This window comes from Triticum aestivum, chromosome 3A (genome assembly GCF_018294505.1).
Source record: "Triticum aestivum cultivar Chinese Spring chromosome 3A, IWGSC CS RefSeq v2.1, whole genome shotgun sequence".
Classification (NCBI taxonomy): domain Eukaryota; kingdom Viridiplantae; phylum Streptophyta; class Magnoliopsida; order Poales; family Poaceae; genus Triticum; species Triticum aestivum.
The window spans coordinates 577,451,807-577,471,090 of NC_057800.1; positions in this window are offsets into that span (position 1 = coordinate 577,451,807).

Here is a 19,284-nt window from a genome sequence, read left to right on the forward strand (position 1 = left end):
GTACCAATCTATCTCCCTAGGAGCATGCGCGTAGTAGTTTGTTTCGATGACTAATAGATTTTTGCAATAAGTATGTGAGTTCTTTATGACTAATGTTGAGTCCATGGATTGTACACACTCTCACCTTTCCGCCATTGCTAGCCTCTCTTGTGCCGCACAACTTTAGACGGTACCATAAACCCACCATATACCTTCCTCAAAACAGCCACCATACCTTCCTATTATGGCATTTCCATAGCCATTCTGATATATATTGCCATGCAACTCTCCACCATTCCGTTTATTATGACACACTCCATAATTGTCATATTGCTATGCATGATCATGTAGTTGACATCGTATTTGTGGCAAAGCCATTGTTCATCTTCTTTTATACATGTCGCTCTTGATTCATCGCACATGCCGGTACTCCACCGGAGGCATTCATATAGAGTCATATTTTGTTCTAGTATCGAGTTGTAATTTTTCATTTGTAAGTAAATAAATGTGTGATGATCTTCATTATTAGAGCATTGTCCCATGTGAGGAAATAAAAAAAGAGACAGAGAAAGGCGAGAAAGAGAAGGCCCAAAAAAAAGAGAGAGAAAAGAGAGAAGGGACAATGTTACTATCCTTTTGCCACACTTGTGCTTGAAAGTAGCACCATGATCTTCATGATAGAGAGTCTCATATATTGTCACTTTCATATACTAGTGGATTTTTTCATTATAGAACTTGGCTTGTATATTCCAACGATGGGCTTCCTCAAAATTCCCTAGGTCTTCATGAGAAAGCAAGTTGGATGCACACCCACTTTGTTTTCTTTTTGATCTTTCATAAACTTATAGCTCTAGTGCATCCGTTGCATGGCAATCCCTACTCACTTACATTGATATCTATTGATGGGCATGTCCATAGCCTGTTGATATGTGATACGTCCATTTTGCATCATGTTTTCTTACTGTTATTTATAATGTTTTTATCCATAATAATGCTTTTTGGAGTGATTCTATGCCTTTTCTCTCACAATTTGCAAGGAACACACCAAGAATGAGAATTCCGGCAGTTGGAAATCCGGACCTAAAAAAGCTACGTCAGGCCACCTATTCTGCACAACTCCAAATGAGCTGAAACTTTATGGAGATTTTTTATGAATTATTTCAGGAATATTGGAGCCAATAATCACCAGAGGGGGGCCACCAGGTGGGCACAACCCACCTGGGCGCGCCCTGGTGGGTTGTGCCCTCCTCGGCCCACCTCTAGTGCCCATCTTTTGGTATATAAGTGGTTTTGACCTAGAAAAAAATGGGAGAAGGACTTTCGGCACGAAGCACCGCCGCCTCGAGGAAGAACTTGGGCAGGAACACTTTTGCCCTCAAGCGGAGCAATTCTGCCGGGGGAACTTCCCTCCCGGAGGGGGAAATGATCGTCATCATCATCACCAACAACTCTCCCATCTTGGGGAGGGCAATCTCCATCAACATCTTCACCAGCACCATCTCATCTCTTGTATTCTATCTTGTTACCGAAACTATAGATTGTTGCTAGGGGGTGACTAGTAGTGTTGATTACATCTTGTGGTTGATTACTATATGGTTTATTTGGTGGAAGATTATGTGTTCAAATCCATTATGCATATTAATACCCATCTGATCATGAGCATGTTTGTTGTTTGTGAGTAGTTACCTTTGTTCTTGAGGTCACGGGATAAATCATGTTGCAAGTAATCATGTGAATTTGATATGTTTTCGATATTTTGATAGTATGCATGTTGTGATTCCCTTAGTGGTGTCATGTGAACGTCAACTACATGACACTTCACCATATTTTGGCCTAAGGGAATGCATTGTGGAGTTGTAAATAGATGGTGGGTTGCGAGAGTGACAGAAACTTAAACCCCAGTTTATGCACTATTCCGTAAGGGACCGATTGGATCCTAGAGTTTAATGCTATGGTTAGAATTTATTCTTAATATTTTTCTTGTAGTTGTGGATGCTTGCAGGAGGGTTAATCATAAGTAGGAGTTTTGTTCAAGTAAGAACAACATCTAAGCACCGGTCCACCCACATAGCAAATTATCAAAATAGTGAACACAAATCAAACCAATATGATGAAAGTGACTAGATGAAATTCCCGTGTACCCTCAAGAACGCTTTGCTTATTATAAGAGACCGTTTTGGCCTGTCCTTTTCCTCAAAAGGATTGGGATACCTTGCTGCATACTTGTTACTATTATCGTTACTTGCTCATTACAAACTATCTTGCTATCAAACTACTCGCTACTTACAATTTCAGCACTTGCAGACACCACCTTACTGAAAACTACTTGTCATTTCCTTCTACTCCTTGTTGCGTTCGACACTCTTTCTTATCGAAAAGAGCTACAATTTATCCCCTATACTTGTGGGTCATAAATATGCCTAGTTAATGTGACACTATCTCCTTCTTTTTTGTCTTCTCCACAACCACCGGCTATTCCACCTATAGTTCTATGTCCATGGCTCACGCTCATGTATTGCGTGAAAGTTGAAAAAGTTTGAGAACATCAAAAGTATGAAACAATTGCTTGGCTTGTCATCGGGGTTGTGCATGATTTGAATATTTTGTGTTATGAAGATGGGGCATAGCCAGACTATATGATTTTGCAGGGATAAGCTTCCTTTCGCCATGTTATTTTGAGAAGACATAATTATTTTGTTAGTATGCTTGAAGTATTATTGTTTTTATGTCAATATTAAACTTTTGTTTTGAATCATACGGATCTGAACATTCATGCCACAATAAAGAGAATTACATGGATAAATATGTTAGGTAGCATTCCACATCAAAAATTCTATTTTTTATCATTTACCTACTCGAGGACAAGTAGGAATTAAGCTTGGGGATGCCTGATACGTCTCCAACGTATCTATAATTTTTGATTGTTCCATGATATTATATTATCTGTTTTGGATGTTTTATATGCATTAATATGCTATTTTATATTATTTTTGGAACTAACCTATTAACCTAGAGCCTAGTGCCAGTTCCTGTTTTTTTCCTTGTTTTAGAGTTTCGCAGAAAAGGAATACCAAACGGAGTCCAAACGGAATGAAACTTTTGCGATGATTTTTCTTGGACCAGAAGACATCCAGAGGGCTTGGAGTGCACGTCAGGAAAGACACGAGACAGCCGCAAGGTTGGAGGGCGCGCCCAGGGGGTAGGGCGCGCCCCCACCCTTGTGGGCCCCTCGTGACTCCACCGACCTATTTCTTCCGCCTATATATTCTCAAATACCCCAAAACCTTCCAAGGGAGCCACGAAACCACTTTTGCACCACCGGAACCTTCTGTACCCATGAGATCCCATATAGGGGCCTTTTTCGGCATCCTGGCGGAGGGGGATTCGATCATGGAGGGCTTCTACATCAACACTATTGCCTCTCCAATGAAGCGTGAGTAGTTTACCACAGACGTACGGGTCCCTAGCTAGTAGCTAGATGGCTTCTTCTCTCTCTTTGATTCTCAATACCATGTTCTCCTCGATGTTTTTAGAGATCTATTCGATGTAATACTTTTTTGCGGTGTGTTTGCTAAGATCCGATGAATTGTGGATTTATGATCAGCTTATCTATGAATATTATTTGAATCTCCTCTGAATTCTTATATGCATGATTTGATATCTTTGCAAGTCTCTTCGAACTATCGGATTGGTTTGGCCAACTAGATTGGTTTTTCTTGCAATGGGAGAAGTACTTAGCTTTGGGTTCAATCTTGCGGTGCTCGAGCCTAGTGAAAGAAGGGGAACCGACACATATTGTATTGTTACCATCAAGGATAACAAGATGGGGTTTTCATCATATTGCTTGAGTTTATCCCGCTACATCAAATCATCTTACTTAATGCGTTACTCTGTTCTTATGAACTTAATACTCTAGATGCAAGCAGGAGTCGGTCGATGTGTGGAGTAATAATAGTAGATGTAGAATCATTTCGGTCTACTTGATATGGACGTGATGCCTATATTCATGATCATTGCCTTAGATATCGTCATAACTTTGAACTTTTCTATCAATTACTCGGCAGTAATTTGTTCACCCACCATAATATTTTCTATCTTGAGAGAATCCTCTAGTGAAACCTATGGCCCCCAGGTCTATTTTCCATCATATAAGTTTCCGGTCTACAATCCTAGTTTCCTATTTACTTTCTTTGCAATCTTTTACTTTCCAATCCATAAATCAAAAATACCAAAAATATTACTTTACCAATTATCCATCTATACCAGAGCTCACTTTGCAAATAACCGTGAAGGGATTGACAACCCCTTTGTCGCGTTGGGTGCAAGTTGGTGTTTGTTTGTGCAGGTATTCGGTGGCTTGTGCGCTGTCTCCTACTGGATTGATACCTTGGTTCTCAAAAGTTAAAGGAAATACTTACTCTGCTTTGCTGCATCACCCTTTCCTCTTCAAGGAAAAAACCAACGCAAGCTCAAGAGTTAGCACAACCATAGTTGAAAACAATAAGAGCGCTAGTTTTTGGCTTCACCTGTCTGATGTACAAGTTCGAATGACCTGGTCGTAACAATCGCAGAGGTGCTCCCTTTACTCCCTAGCCGAACAATCGGGAACGTAGGGGTAAGCACATGAGCCAAGCAACCCAGCTTTGTAGAACACTTAAGTCAACATGATATTTTGACATAATGCACGAACAAGGAATGGTGTGATACATTTATAATCATATGCAAGAAGAATGACGTCATAAAGGAAGCCCCCAAGTAAACAGAGTATTTGAATTTTTTTGTAACAAACAAGGTTTTGATAAAGAAAGTTTTTCGCAAACGACTTTTTGTCAAAAAAGTATAATGCTTGGTCTCGAACAAAATTTAAAACCGAAAGTTTTTGATCATGAAAGCGACTTAGTTGATTAATGTGCTCGGTGTGACGTGGGTCGAGCCAGTAGCGGCTCAAGGTCCCAACCCCCAAGCCGGTCTTAACGTACCCAAGCGAAGAGCTCGACTTGATGAAGTGATAGCATGACAGTGCCAAAGTGCTGAGGCGAAGCCCCCGATCCAGCCGAGGAGACAGAGTAGTTCGGCAGTGTGACAATGAAGCCCCCACGTCAGTCGGTGTGTCGAAACAGGTCGGCATGGTGGACGTCAGTTTGATGAAGCGACGACGCGATAATGGCGACACAGAGTATCACACCATGGTGACGGTGGAATTTGGTTGATGGAGGCAAGAGGACGACTCTGTATGCGCCAAGGTGACGGCGTAACGCAGTGAAAATTAATTATCTTCACACATAAAATAGTGCAAGGCAGAAGTAACAATAATAAAATATTTTAAAACAAAAAATAGTTGCATTATTAATAATTTAAGCGAAGTGGGTAATAAAAGATATATGGCCCGTGTGCCGAACACTCAATGAGGTAGAGTTCTCTCAGCGATGCCGAAGTCCCCGAGGCATCCGAACATGTCGGTATGGCAATTCGACCAACAAGATGATCACGCGAGCCGATTTATGCCGATTGGGACGACGGCTTCGGCTTGCCGAAGTGAGCGCGTGACGCAGTCGAAGTCGATTACCTACACATGTAAAATAGTGCAGCCCAAAAAATAATAATATAAATATATAAAAATTCCCCACATAATTAATTTATGCAAAATATTTTTTTAAAGAGATGTTGCCTGGCGTTGAAGCCAATGTCGATGCGGGGCATCGGCGTGACAAAGCCTAAATTCGCAGACCGGTCCAAGTCCCAAATGTGACATCAAATAGGCCAAACAGTTGTCTGCATACACACAAGAGTGCAAACCAACAGAAAATATGATGACACAAATAATTCATACTGTTCATAAGGAAGAATAGTACTTGGTCCGGATGTAGCCATCGGAGTGAGAGAACTGCCCCAAAGTGACTATATAGCTTCACACGGGAGTCACTAGGTAGGCTAGCTCGTGGCTTGTCTAAAGTAATAGTACTCATTGCCTCACAGGAAGTGCATGGAAGATAAATCATTAGAGAAAGTGTGGTGGACCTGCTTAATTAAATAATATAGAGGGAGAAAGGAAAAAGGAAGGTCAAATCTCCCTGTGGTTGCGTCGAGCCGAACTTTCTTCAGCCTCAATGGGCGTCGTTGCGCCGGGTAATGCGCGGTGTAAGTCAATTGCCTGAACACCGAGGTCGTCCTGATAGAATGGCCGTGGACATGCTAACACAGGGACGCGCGTTGAGGCGATGCTGCAACTTGGTCGATGCAGGCAAGACGACGACATCAGCCCACAGAGTTATCCGCGTGATGCAGTCGAAGTTGATTACCTGCACACGTAGAATAGTGCAAGCAAGTAATAATAATAATTGAAAGAAAAAACACATAATTAATTTGTGCGAAGCGAATAATATGGTGAATATGGCACCAGCGCCAAGGTCGACTTGATGGCGTGACGGTGTTGTGGCGCGGCAATGTCCACACAGGTCGGCCGACTTAGTTGACGGCGAGAGTCTGGCCAGACCGACACCGATCTAGGCAGACCAGCCTCCATGAGAAGTTGTAATGGCGATTGACAAGGAGCAACCAAAAATTGAACATTAAATTTTGTCATCATCGTGAGCAAAAGCTGAGGCACCCTATTCATTAATGAAACCTTGACAGACATGCTGTACTTAAAACAAATAGTACTATTTAAGGAATTGATTTGTTTCCCGGGTTGATCATGTGAGGAAGAACTAGCACGACCTCGGTTTATCCCACGCAAACCAGAAAAAGGGTGTACGGCCTCGTGGTTGTCCCTAGGACCACACGCGGAACCAAAAAGCGGTAGCGGCCGCCGAACCCAGTTTTTTGAAGCAGGTCCACAAGTCTCAGCGTAGAGCACACGTATCAGTTTGATCGAACCGATCCCACCGCAGAGCTCGGCCACCGAACACCCTGCCGCCGCCGCTCTAAGCGCGCGCCGCCATCTAGAGCCAATGTATCCACGCATACCTTCTGCCCAAAAAATATATCTATGCAACGGCGGATCCTTGGAATTGTTGATCGGTCGCACAAATTTTTCCGCGAGCTCGATCTGCAGAAAAGCAGAGATACTTTTGCAAATAATTTGATCTATGCAAAACAGAATAAAGTGGAAATATAACACCTGATCGTCCCATCAATCCGTGACGACCACCCAGCAGATTATCAATGAAAGCACCAATGTCAGTGTCAAAACCGGCGGATCTCGTAGTAGGGGTCCTAAGCTAAACGTCTTGGAGCAATGGTAACATGGACACACGATTTTACCCAGGTTCAGGCTCTCTCAAAGAGATAACACCCTACGTCTTGTTTTTGATTGTATTCATATGGAGTGTAGTACAAGATACATGTATCTACCACAAGATTGTTCTAATGAATATGAGATTGTCTATTGACTAGCCTGACCTCGGTTTATATATGCACCATAGGCCTTGGGTTTAGAGGAGTCTTTGTCGTATGCGCCAAATCTTGTGGAATCCTCCTTATATTCGGCATGGGCTGCCCGAAGTGGCCCATTAGTGAATGATCATGGGGGTCCTCGGTCCGACCCACTGGTCGGGAAACAACATGGTGAGTACCCCCTAGTCCAGAACACCGTCACAAGGGTTCCTGAAGAAACTCTTCATCAAAGGAACATTACATCAAAGTTTTCAGTGAAATTACAAATGAGGTAGTCTAAGTAGAGAAGGAGATTAATGATTATAGTCAATTCTCTATTCACTTCATTAATCATTTGGACAAATTTTAATACAATCTTTCATTTCTTTTGTGGCGATGTATGTAGTCTAAAATATATCATGCATGCTCACCACCTCTTAACTTTTTTGTGGAGTATGATTGACTGGATTTTTTTTACTCAGCTAGATCATCCATACTAATACAAAAAGACCCAAAAGGGCAGAATAAATCAATCTGGGCTATTAAACCATGTTAATCCAACGACCTAGATTGCTCTAAACGCTCAACTTGTTTATCGTGCAATTAATATCATACTAAATATCAACATACGTCCTAATCACATAATTAACATGTAATCGATATTCTACCTAATGTAATTAATTTTCCTCCAAATATCAACGTGCATTGCATTTATGTATTTACTAGTGCACAATATAGCAACTTACACTAAGCTATTATAACCCGCAACTGATTGACATATCAAACCCCATAACTGATGCAAACCAACCAGTGGTTGGATGGTTAGAGAGACTGTGGTATCCCCAGCCCATCCGGGTTCAAATCCTGGTGCTCGCATTTATTCCTGGATTTATTTCAGAATTTCCGGCGATGCGCAATCTCAAGATGATATGCCGGCTCAGTCTTTCGGAGGTTCTCATAGGGGTAGGGTGTGCGTGTGTGCGTTCATAGGGGTGAGTGTATGCGCTTGTATATAAGCGCTTATGTCTGTACTGATGTTATAAAAAAACCATAACTGATTTGTGCATTCCTAATTTGCCTACCATTGATTCAAAGGACACTTTTTATTTTAATACTCTCTCAGCGACACTTATTTTGGAACGGAGGAAGTATATCATAATTGATACATCTCTTGTGGCTATTACATTTATGTAACATAATTATATTATCTGAACCATAGTCAATAGATCTTCATCACTATCTATAAACCCTTTTGGCCGTTACTCTGGCGGGCCTTAATTATTGTTTCAAGCGTAAAATATAGAGTTCTATAATCGTGTAACCAATAAACAATGACAAATAATCTGAATTTTAACCTTCCATGGTGACCTAACATCACACAAAAACTGCCAAGAAGCTCAGGATGTGATATTTCTGGAAATGTCATAATAACTATTTGCCCCCATATCAATTACGATTAAAGATATACACCACAAAAGTGATATATTATTCGGCAAAATATTTGTGGTGGTTTTAGAATATCATTACTTGTCATATATAGTGTAATATATTTTTATGCAAAACACAAAATAATACTCCCCTAACACATTCAACGCACACAAAATTGCGAGGGCCACTTTGCTAGTTCTACTAACATCAAAAGCTAGTGCAATGATGAACATAAAGTGTCATGGACACAGAAACAATTACAACGAAGCACTCAATTAACAAGGCAAATCAACAAAACTCACACGGCAGCGGGGCCGGGGGGGGGACATGCTTACTAGTTTGATAGAAAGCTAAAAATTAATAATCTAATGCCTAGCGGTTTTCAAAAATTAAATAACAAAAATCCTATTCCTACTTAAATGAAGCAGTACAAGGATACGTAGGTGTGTGCAATAGGTGGGTGGGAGGGGTATAGAGTGATCTCTCAGATATTGGCTGTACAACAGTTTTCTCCTCTCTCCGTTTCTAAATATAAGCCTTTTAGAGATTTCAATATGAACTACTCTCTCCATTCCCTTAGACAAGGCCACAAGCTTAGGTTACAGGTATCAAGGTAAAATTTAATGACTACTTTACAAGGCAACTTTTCTTTTCATTAACCAGGATCATTAATTAATACGCCACATGCATGCAAAAAAGAAATGAGAGGGAAGTAGTTGAGTGTCATTATGACTTACAAGCATGTAAGTATTAAAAGAGTTGCTAGTATGAGGAAACATCATTAATTTTTTCCTCGATTACTATTGGTGGCCTTGTATAGATTCAAATGTATTTTTTCATATTGGACTTGTATAAGAGAATGGAGGGAGTATATACAGTTGGACTGTATTACTCTCACACATTGTATTACATGGCCTTGATGGGCTTATATAGGGTACATCAGTAGAGTACAGAGAGGTGGGGTGAGAGGTTGGATCGGCATGCCTAGCATGCAGGACGTGCAGGCGCACGTTGAGTGAGAGAGAGAGAGAGAGGGGCTGGTGAGGGAGTCCTGGATTAGGGGGTGTTCAGGTAGCCGGACTATACCTTCAGCCGGACTCCAGGACTATGAAGATACAAGATTGAAGACTTCGTCACGTGTCCGGATGGGACTTTCCTTGGCGTGGAAGGCAAGCTTGGCGATGCGGATATTCAAGATCTCCTACCATTGTAACCGACTCTGTGTAACCCTAACCCTATCCGGTGTCTATATAAACCGAAGGGTTGTAGTCCGTAGGACATCAACTCCATATACAACAATCATACCGTAGGCTACCTTCTAGGGTTTAGCCTCCTCGATCTCGTGGTAGATCTACTCTTGTACTACCCATATCATCAATATTAATCAAGCAGGAGTAGGGTATTACCTCCATCGAGAGGGCCCGAACCTGGGTAAAAACATCGTGTCCCTTGTCTCCTGTTACCATCCGGCCTTGACGCACAGTTCGGGACCCCCTACCCGAGATCCGCCGGTTTTGACACTGACATTGGTGCTTTCATTGAGAGTTCCTCTATGTCGTCGCCTTTAGGCCCGATGGCTCCTTTGATCATCAACAACGATGAGGTCCAGGGTGAGACTTTTCTCCCCGGACAGATCTTCATCTTCGGCGGCTTCGCACTGTGGGCCAATTCGCTTGGCCACCTGGAGCAGATCGAAAGCTACGCCCCTGGCCATCAAGTCAGGTTTGGAAGCTTAAACTACACGACTGACATCCGCGGAGACTTGATCTTCGACGGGTTTGAGCCACGGCCAAGCGCGCCGCACTATCTCGAGGGGCATGATCTAGCTCTGCCTCCGGACAGTGTCCTGGAGGCCGCACACGCACCGGTTCCAACCCCTAACTTGGAGCCTATTGCGCCAATCGAGGATGAGTGGTTGGACGTCACCTCGGGGGCTGCGATCTCAAAGGCGATCGAGCGGAGCGCCAGCCCCACGCTCTGCATGACCCGTGACTCTGAGGATCCGGACTCCTCGCCGGAATCCGAACCCCCCGCGCCCCTGCCAATCGAATCCGATTGGGCGCCAATAATGGAGTTCACTGCCGCGGACATCTTTCAGCACTCGCCTTTCGGCGACATCCTGAATTCTCTCAAGTCTCTCTCTTTATCAGGAGAGCCCTGGCCGGATTACGGTCAGCAAGGATGGGATACGGACGATGAAGAAGTTCAAAGCCCACCCACCACCCACTTTGTAGCCACTGTCACGATTTAACCGACATGCTTGACTTCGGCTCCGAAGACATCGACGGTATGGACGACGATGTAGGAGGCGAACAGGAACCAGCACCTATAGGGCGCTGGAAGGCCACCTCGTCATATGACATATACATGGTGGATACTCCAAAAGATGGAGATGGCGATGGAACAGCGGGGGATGACACCTCCAAGAAACAGCCAAAGCGCCGGCGTCAGCGGCGCCGCACTAAATCCCACCAAAGCAAAAACGGTGATTCCAGCACGAGAGATAATACTACCCTGGATAGCACCGAAGAACACCCACCCCAGCAAGATTCGGCACAGGAAGATGGAGAAGCCAGCCCTCATGAGAGAGCGGCAGATCGAGAGGTTGAGGATAATAACTATATGCCTCCCTCCGAAGATGAGGCAAGCCTCGATGACGACGAATTCGTCGTACCATCAGACCCCGCCGAACAAGAGCATTTCGAACGCAGGCTTCTAGCCACGACAAGCAGCCTCAAGAAAAAGCAGCAACAGCTTAGAGCTGACCAAGATTTGCTAGCTGACAGATGGACTGAAGTCCTTGCGTCCGAAGAGTATGAACTCGAACGCCACTCCAAGAGTTACCCAAAGCGCAGGCCGCTACCCCGATCAGAGGAGGAAGCACCTACATCACCAGCGCACGACATGGCAGACCGGCCACCTCGCGGCTGCGACAGAGAGGCCTCTCGGCCCTCCACCCAAGCCATGCCCCGACGCCGCTCAACTAAGGCACGGGAAAATGCACCAAACCTGCGAGACGTACTGGAGGATAAGGCAAGACAAACAAGATCGATCTACGGATTGCGCAGGCGCCCTACGGCACGTGACGATGATCTTCACTCCGGATACAACAAATCCGGCCGGGCCGAACACAACAGACATAGCTCTTCCGAGCTGCGTCGTGATATAGCCCAGTACAGAGGCGCCGCACACCCGCTATGCTTCACGGATGAAGTAATGGATCATAAAATCCCAGAGGGTTTCAAACCCGTAAACATCGAATCATACGATGGCACAACAGATCCGGCGGTATGGATCGAGGATTATCTCCTTCACATCCACATGGCACGCGGCGATGATCTACACGCCATCAAATACCTCCCGCTCAAACTTAAAGGACCGGCCCGACATTGGCTTAACAGCTTGCCAGCAGACTCAATCGGTTCTTGGGAGGACCTGGAAGCCGCATTCCTCGACAACTTCCAGGGCACTTACGTGCGACCACCGGATGCCGACGACTTAAGCCACATAATTCAGCAGCCAGAGGAATCGGCCAGGCAATTCTGGACACGGTTCCTAACAAAGAAAAACCAGATAGTCGACTGTCCGGATGCAGAGGCCCTAGCAGCCTTCAAGCATAACATCCGCGACGAGTGGCTTGCCCGGCACCTGGGACAGGAAAAGCCGAAATCTATGGCAGCCCTCACGACACTCATGACCCGCTTTTGCGCGGGAGAAGACAGCTGGCTAGCTCGCAGTAACAACTTATCAAAGAACCCTGGTAATTCGGATACCAAGGACAAAAGTGGCAGGACACGTCGGAATAAGCAAAAACGCCGCGTTAGCAGTGACAGCAATGAAGACACGGCAGTCAATGCCGGATTCAGAGGCTATAAATCCGGTCAGTGGAAAAAGCCATTCAAAAAGAATACTCAGGGCCCGTCCAGTTTGGACCGAATACTCGACCGCTTGTGCCAGATACATGGCACCCCCGAAAGGCCAGCCAATCACACTAACAGGGATTGTTGGGTGTTCAAGCAGGCAGGCAAGTTAAGAGCCGAAAACAAAGACAAGGGGCTGCACAGCGACGACGAGGAGGAGCCCAGGCCGCCGAACAACAATGGACAGAAGGGCTTTCCCCCACAAGTGCGGACGGTGAACATGATATACGCAACCCACATTCCCAAGAGGGAGCGGAAGCGTGCGCTACGGGACGTATACGCGATGGAGCCAGTCGCCCCAAAGTTCAACCCATGGTCCTCCTGCCCGATCACTTTTGATCGAAGGGACCATCCCACTAGCATCCGTCATGGCGGCTTCGCCGCATTGGTTCTCGACCCAATCATCGACGGATTTCATCTCACAAGAGTCCTCATGGACGGCGGCAGTAGCCTGAACCTGCTTTACCAGGATACAGTGCGGAAAATGGGCATAGATCCCTCAAGGATTAAGCCCACAAAAACGACCTTTAAAGGCGTTATACCAGGTGTAGAAGCCAACTGTACAGGCTCAGTAACACTTGACGTGGTCTTCGGATCCCCGGACAATTTCCGAAGCGAAGAGTTAATCTTCGATATAGTCCCGTTTCGCAGTGGCTATCACGCCCTGCTCGGACGAACCGCATTCGCAAAGTTCAATGCGGTGCCGCACTACGCATATCTCAAGCTCAAGATGCCAGGCCCTCGAGGAGTAATCACGGTCAACGGAAACACCGAACGCTCCCTCCGTACGGAGGAGCACACGGCGGCTCTCGCAGCGGAAGTACAAAGTAGCCTTCTTAGGCAATTCTCCAGTCCGGCCGTTAAAAAGCCAGACACTGCCAAGCGCGCCCGGAGTAACCCACAGCAGGACCGCCTAGCATGCTCTGAGCAAGCGTAGCAATGCGGCCCCAACCCCAGCTCTCGCGACATAGCGAAACCAGTGCCTCGCGTACATAACTACGCCCTTGAAATACCATGGGCACAGGGGAAGGGGCACAATAACGGCACGCCCAAAATACGGCTTAAAACGTACTAGGGGCTGCCGGATTCTTTTTTTAATTTTTTCTTACTTTCAGGACTCCATACTTCGGACGACCTGTTCGGCAATTTGACTGCCGCACAAACGATGCAAGATCCAGGAGGCAGACAAGCCATGCCGCATTATGGAACTCCCAGGTGGTCTCTGTTACGAGCAGTATACCTGTTTTGAATACAATTCCGCGGCCTGCCCCTGGTCAGGACATGTTAAATAGTCCAATATCTTTTTGCTTATCGCACTATTTGTATCGTTCGGCTTTGATAAATAGCCTCTCTATAAACAATGCATAGCTTTTTGTCTATTTTTTGCATTATCCTCTTTTCACATATATGTTTATTAAATGACATGATTGCACCCGTACACCATGGTACGGCAAACACGCCAGGGGCTTCAGTACCCCTCATTATGGTGTGAGAAGTCCGTACACTTTCACAAGTGCGGCACCCCGAACTTATAGCACTATATGCATCGGCTCCGAATCATGATTTGGGTCAATAGTTGGGTTTGCCCGGCTCCTATGTTTTGGTGCCTTACGTTCCGCTATATCGGCTAAGGTAGCACTAGGAGAACCACTGCGATTGTGCCCCGGTTCAGCTGGGTTAAGCACCTCAGTGGAGAAAGCTAAAACTGACTGTCATGATGAGGCGAGAGACCGGTCGCTGTTCGAGAGGTTTTTCGAGTCCCTAAAGACTTATGCCGCTTCGAGCGAGGAGCTGGCTTTGTCCGGCCAAGGCGTGGATAGCGCCCCGAACTCGGTCTTCCGAACTAGGGGCTTCGCCGAAATTTAAAATTATAGAGTTCTATGGCTAAGTGAGAGTGTTCAAGCATTATAGTCCGATTGCCTGGTTCGTTGTGCTGAGCGCCTCCCTCGAAGGACCCAACTATGGGAAAAAGAGCGCTCAGGTTTATCCCGAACACCCCAGCACTAGTGGCATGGGGGCAGAAGCCGACGACTGGCCATCTCTCAATTTTTTGATAAACGGCCGCACAGAAAGTAATATTTTAAATTCAATAAGCATTGCTTAGCGCATATGAACAAGTTTTCAGCGCACAGGATAAACACGAGCGAGTTCATTCAAAAATCACATCCTTGGTACATTCATCCGCCACAAGGCGGGCACCTGCAAGAACATCCTTGTAGTAGTTCTCGGGCTTGCGATGCTCCTTCCCCGGCGGCGGCCCGTCCTTCACAAGCTTCTCACCGTCCAGCTTACCCCAGTGCACCTTTGCACGGGCAAGGGCCCGACGGGCACCTTCGATGCAGACGGAGCGCTTGATGACCTCGAGCCTCGGACAGGCCTCCACCAGCCGCCGCACCAGCCCGAAATAGCTCCCAGGCAGGGCCTCTCCGGGCCACAGCCGAACTATGAAGCCCTTCATGGCCTGTTCGGCCGCCTTGTGGAGCTCGACCAGCTGTTTCAGCTGGTCGCTCAAGGGCACAGGGTGTCCGGCCTCAGAATACTGAGACCAGAACACCTTCTCCGTCGAGCTGCCCTCTTCAGCTCGGTAGAATGCGGCGGCGTCGGATACGCTGCGGGGAAGATCTGCGAATGCCCCTGGAGAGCTCCGGATTCGGGTAAGTAACAAGTAGTTTACTTTTATATTTCTGCTTTGCATAAAGAATGCCTTACCCGCTGCTATCTTCCTCATCTCCTCCAACTCTTGGAGGGCCTTTTGGGCTTCGGCCTTGGCAGACTTGGCAGTCTCAAGGGCCGTCGCGAGCTCGGATGCTTGCGCCTTTGACTCAAGCTCCAAACTCTCATGTTTTTTCATGAGAGCCTGAAGCTCTTGCTGCACCTCGCCGACCTGAGCCCCAAGTCTGTCTCGCTCGGTGCGCTCCGCGGCCGTTTTCTTTTCGGCCTCAGACAGCGCCTGCTTAAGGGTCGCCACTTCAGTCATGGCCCCTACAATAAGCAGTACAATCCTGTTATCTTTTTTGCAATCACGCCTTTTTATAGGCACTTTTCTGTAAGGTATTTCTTACCTTCTTTCTCCTCGAGCCGCCGCTTGGCAAGGCCGAGCTCTTGCTCGGTCCGCTCGAGGTCCTGCTTCAGGACACCCACCTCCGCAGTCAGTGCGGCGGTGGATAGCAGCGAAGCCTGCATACGCATATTGACTCTTTTTTGTTAGACTCCTGCGAAATTTAATAGATCCTCTATTCGGCTTTTCTTTCCGAACGCCAAACAGAGCATCAGGGGCTACTGTCTATGCGGTAATATTTTTACATATTTTTACTTACCTCGAAGCCTGTTAGAAGGCTAGCGCAAGCTTCAGTCAGTCCGCTCTTGGCGGACTGAACCTTCTGGATCACCGTACTCATAATAGTACGGTGCCCCTCGTCGATGGAGGCGCCGTCAAGCACCTCCAGCAGATTGTCCGGCACCTCCGGTTGGACGGAGGCCGCCGGCTCAGAAGGCTTGCTCCTCTTGGAAGGAGTTCGCCTACCGCGGTCCGGAACTGTGGAAGATTCCGGCGCGGTGTCCGGCACAAAGCCGGACTTGGAGCCCTGGGGGGCCTTATCCCCTTCACTCCTGGAGTCCGGGAGGTTGCCTTGCGGCTCCTCCGGGACCACCTCCTCCTGCCCCGGAGCTTGTCGCGACGCCACTTCGGCGTCGTCTGCAGTGCGGGGGGAGACAGCGGGCGGAACTGAGTTCACGTCCGATGAGTCCAGGGAGCCGCCCGACGATTCGTTGAATTCGGCCCGGGGCGGGCTGCATAATTACGTTCGACATTAGGGAAAGCTGTGCAACAAAGGAACATCATGAGTTACTCTGATATCCGAACTTACGATTTCGCCGGACGCTTGGCCCTGTTTGGCCACTCCTCTTCGCCCTCTTCGGCGTCGGGGGAGTAGTCCGGCGGAGGGGTCTTCCTTTTCCTAGACCCCTCGGCCTCCCCCGTTGGGGCGGCCTTCCTCTTCTCTCCTCCCTCCGCTGGGGGGGAGAGTTTTCTTCTTCCTCCTCCTCGTTTTCACGGGAAGAGGGCGTCTCGGACTCGTCGGATGACGAGTCCGACACCACCACGTTACGGGCACTCTTTCGAGTCCCCGTGGTCTTCTTCTTCTTGGCCTTCTTCTCCGGCACCACATAAGGCGCCGGAACCAGCAGCTTCACTAGTAGAGCTGGGGCTGGGTCTTCGGGCAGCGGAGCCGGACAGTTAATCGGTCCGGATATCGCCCGCCAAGCCTGTCAAAGGTAAGGGAGTTTAGATCCCGCATAGAGTCAAACTATGAAAAAAGCTTAACATCCTGTAAAAGGTGAAGATAGCTTACCTCGCTAGCGTGACGCTGCGAGCTGTATCCGCGGTCCTCGGAAGCGGATGCGGGAGCCTCGGCGCCCTTGAATAGCACCTTCCAGGCATCTTCGTACGTCGTGTCGAAGAGCCTGCTAAGGGTTTGGTGCTGCGCCGGGTCGAACTCCCACAGATTAAAATCCCGTTGTTGGCACGGGAGGATCCGGCGGACGAGCATAACCTGGATTACATTAACAAGCCGGATTGGCTTGTTCACCAGGGACTGGATGCATGTTTGCAATCCGGTCACCTCTTTTTCGTCACCCCACGACAGGCCCGTCTCTTTCCAGGACATAAGCCGCGTGGGGGGTCCGGATCGGAACTCGGGGGCTGCGATCCAGTTCGGATCGCGTGGCTCGGTGATGTAAAACCACCCGGATTGCCACCCCTTTAGGGTCTCCACAAAAGAGCCCTCGAACCATAGGACGTTGGCCATCTTGCCCGCCATGGCGCCTCCGCACTCCGCCTGGCTGCCGCGCACCACCTTGGGCTTGACGTTGAAGGTCTTGAGCCAGAGGCCGAAATGAGGGCGGACGCGGAGGAAAGCCTCGCACACGACGATAAACGCCGAGATGTTGAGGATGAAGTTCGGGGCCAGATCGTGGAAATCCAGGCCGTAGTAGAACATGAGCCCCCGGACAAATGGGTGGAGTGGAAAACCCAGTCCGCGGAGGAAGTGGGGAAGAAATACTACCCTCTCATGGGGCCTTGGGGTGGGGAGAAGCTGCCCCTTTTCGGGAAGCCGGTGCGCGATGTCCTTAGACAGGTATCCGGCCTTCCTTAGCTTCTTGACTTGGCCCTCCGTAGCGGAGGAGACCATCCACTTGCCTCCCGCTCCGGACATTGCTGGAGAAGGTTGAGGTGGGAAGTGCGGGCTTGGGCGCTGGAGCTCGAGTGCGCAGGAGATGGATAGGCAAAGGAGGAAGAAGGCGTAGGTAAAAAGGTGGATCCTTATCCCCTTATATGGGCGGATGCGGTTGTGCGTCCCCACCAGCCTAGTAAAACTCGCTTGCCTCCCAAGCGCCGTGATAAATGGCGCGGTTGGGTTACCCACGTCCGTATTGATGAGAATCCCGTAAAAGGGGTACACGATCTCTGCTTTGACAAGACGTGCCAAGGAAACCGCCTCGCAAAACGTGCTGAGGTGGAAAAGTAAAAACGATTCGAGTAAAGGACTTGGCCGTAGTGTGATGACGCACTGCGGAATACGTCAGCAGATTTGATTTGTGTTAATATTATTCTCTCTATGGCAATATGTGGAAACTTATTTTGCAGAGCCGGACACTACTCTTGGTGTTTACAATCTTCTATGAAGGACTTGGAGGAGGAACCCGCCTTGCAATGCCGAAGACAATCTGCGCGCCGGACTCGTCGTCATTGAAGCCTGGTTCAGGGGCTACCGAGGGAGTCCTGGATTAGGGGGTGTTCGGGTAGCCGGACTATACCTTCAGCCGGACTCCAGGACTATGAAGATACAAGATTTAAGACTTCGTCCCGTGTCCGGATGGGACTTTCCTTGGCGTGGAAGGCAAGCTTGGCGATGCGGATATTCAAGATCTCCTACCATTGTAACCGACTCTGTGTAACCCTAACCCTATCCGGTGTCTATATAAACCGGAGGGTTGTAGTCCGTAGGACATCAACTCCATATACAACAATCATACCGTAGGCTAGCTTCTAGGGTTTAGCCTCCTCGATCTCGTGGTAGATCTACTCTTGTACTACCCATATCATCAATATTAATCAAGCAGGAGTAGGGTATTACCTCCATCGAGAGGGCCCGAACCTGGGTAAAAACATCGTGTCCCTTGTCTCCTGTTACCATCCGGCCTTGACGCACAGTTTGGGGCCCCCTACCCGAGATCCGCCGGTTTTGACACCGACAGCTGGCCGTTTAGCCCAGCAGCAGACCCAGTCAGGTGGTTCAGCCACCTGATGACTGGAGAGTGCGTGCAGTCGAACACCCCCCCCCACAGCCTGAACGTGGGGCTCGCCAATGTTGAGGCTGGAACGAAAGTCGGTGAAGATGTGTGTCGGCAACCCTTTCGTGAAGATGTCCGCGAACTGGGAGCTTGTGGGCACATGAAGGACCCGGATCTCGCCCAGTGCAACACACTCCCGTACAAAGTGGAGATCGATCTCAATGTGCTTCGTACGTTGGTGTTGCACTGGGTTGCTGGACATGTAGACGGCGCTGACATTGTCACAGTAGAC